The sequence below is a fragment of the Giraffa tippelskirchi genome, chromosome 1, assembly GCF_054371585.1.
Source record: "Giraffa tippelskirchi isolate mGirTip1 chromosome 1, T2T-mGirTip1v1.2.pri, whole genome shotgun sequence".
NCBI classification, from domain to species: Eukaryota; Metazoa; Chordata; class Mammalia; order Artiodactyla; family Giraffidae; genus Giraffa; species Giraffa tippelskirchi.
In genome coordinates, this window is record NC_137275.1 from 152,068,979 (window position 1) to 152,071,519 (window position 2,541).

Genomic DNA, 2,541 nt, shown 5'->3' on the forward strand with positions numbered 1-2,541 from the left:
TTTTGGGGTTTTAGAAATATTCTATAACTTGAATGATTAGGTTGCTGTGCAAATGTTCACTTTATAAAATTTTCACTAATATTTGTACACTCTACCATATGTATCTTATAGTTACATAGTTATAATAAAAAATTTCAAAAAAATCTACCAATAACATTATACTTAATTTTCACTAATTGAATCTTTTCACCAAGAGACTTGAAACAAGAGAATGGAACCTGACATTTATACTTCTAATAATTACAATGGACTTCCCTGGTGGCTCAGATGGTAAAGCGTCTGCCTACTATGCGGGAGACCCGGGTTCAATCCCTGGGTTGGGAAGATCTCCTGGAGAAGGAAGTGTCAACCCACTCCAGAATTCTTGCCTAGAAAATCCCATGGTTGGAGGATCCTGGTAGGCTACAGTCCATGAGGTTGCAAAGAGATGGACATGACTGAGCAACTTTACTAATAATTATAATAGAGACTCTAGCCAATGTAAAACAGGAAAATAAAAGCAAGAGGGAAAAATAAAAGATAAAATAAATGGATAAAAATAAATTAAAAGGTAACTACTAGAAAACATATTTGTTTGCAAAAAAATCAAAAAGAATGTACACTCTAAAAATTAGTTCCAAAATAGATAAATCACTTTTATACACTATTAACAAAATATTAGAAATATTAAATAAGTACTCAATATCCTAAAACTACTAAGTATTACTTACAGAAATTAATAAAGACATAAGGGAAGAATATACTATTGAATATCTCAATACCCATATATAGAGTCAATAAAATATAAATAAACCCAAGCATGAGACTTTTGGACATGAACAAGCTGATTTCTAAGTTTATACTGAGAAACACAAGATGAAGAATAGTCAAGCCAACCTTGAAAAAATGAACAACTTTGATGACCCACGTCTGTGCTTAGTTGCTCAGTCATGTCCGACTCTTTGTGGCCCCATGGACTGTAGCCCACCTGGCTCCTCTGTCCATGGGGATTGCCCAAGCAAGAATACTGGAGTGGGTTGTCATGCCCTCCTCCAGAGTATCTTCCCAACTCAAGGATCCAACCCAGGTTTCCCACATTGCAGGCAGATTCTTTACCATCTGAGCTACCAGGGAAGCCCATTAAATACCACATTCTCTGCCAATTCAATGAGAAGAACATGCACAGACTAGCCCAATGGTTGGTTTAAAGAATAGGGATGAGAGATGTGGAGCAGAAGCCCCCTTAGCTGAGCCCAGCTAGGTCTGGTGACCTCCAGTCCTCCTGCACAAAAGTGAGCATAGACCAAGCATAGATTAGCTAATTAGTAAACTGAGCCAATTATAAACTCATCTACAAGTACATGATTTAATATTAATATGTGGCATATCAGTGAGATTTTATCATTGATACATAATCATATTGTGGCCTGTTTTATATATATATATATATATAGAGAGAGAGAGAGAGAGAGAGACCTATATACTTATATCTACAATAAAGAATAAAGTACTTTATTCCATAAAGATAACATATAGTTACATTCTTAGACTTAAAGCAAGCAGACCAAATATGAACTTGCTAATAAAGTCAGCAATCGTTAATGATTCATTTCCAAACATAAATTTAGAGCTTGCAAAATGAGTTGCATAGTCAGATCATCCAGTTCACACTTCAAGACTGCCAACCCCTTCCAACCTTCCAACTTGTTATTATTCCACTAAAATAAGTCTTAGCTCCTTAGTCTTGTATCCCAGGAGATCTAGAACATCTACAGCAGTAATATTCCTAGTCTCATGCACAGATGCTAAGACTTTGCCAGCAGCACTTGGAGATTATATAGTGGCTAGGTCACATGGTCAAGTGTGAATGTTACTTTGAACTTAAATTTCCTTTCCTATCTTCTAGCTTTAAATCTCTGGATATCCCCACTGTTCTCCTTCATACCATGAGCAGAATCCCTTGAATTTAGAGCTAAAATGAGTACCTTTCTAAGATAAACTTCATTGTACAGTTGTGGAAACAGATCCAAAGTGACTTCTCTAAAAGCATTATGTTGGCTAGACACAGAACTAATGTTAATAACCAAGATATTTTTATTCACATCTGTAAGTCTTTTAGGATTCCCTAATACCTTGGTCTAATATCTTGGGTTCCCTAATATCTTGGAATAAGCCGACTCATTAGAAAAGACGCTGATTCTGGGAAAGATTGAAGGCAGGAGGAGAAGGGGATGACAGAGGACGAGATGGTTGGATACCATCACCGACTCAATGGACATGAGTTTGAGCAAGCTCTGGGAGTTAGTGAAGGACAGGGAAGACAGGTGTGCTGCAGTTCATGGGGTCACAAAGAGTCGGACATGACTGAGCAACTGAGCAATAACAATATCTTGGTCTACCATAAACTGCTCTTGACATTTATTCTGAATTCCTGGCCAGAAATTTGGAAACCAGTGCTGATATCTTAACCCACTCCAGTATTCTTGCCTGGAGAATCCTAGGGATGGCAGAGCCTGGTGTGCTGCCGTCTATAGGGTCGCAAAGAGTCGGACACGACTGAAG

At 37.5% G+C, this 2,541-nt stretch overlaps 1 non-coding gene across 1 annotated transcript; it reads left to right on the forward strand.

The window, feature by feature from the left end:
• The first annotated feature begins 252 nt into the window (after positions 1-252).
• TRNAS-ACU (transfer RNA serine (anticodon ACU)) lies at positions 253-324 on the forward strand. The gene has a single exon. It is a non-coding gene; the product is annotated as a tRNA-Ser (tRNA).
• The last annotated feature ends 2,217 nt before the right edge of the window (positions 325-2,541 follow it).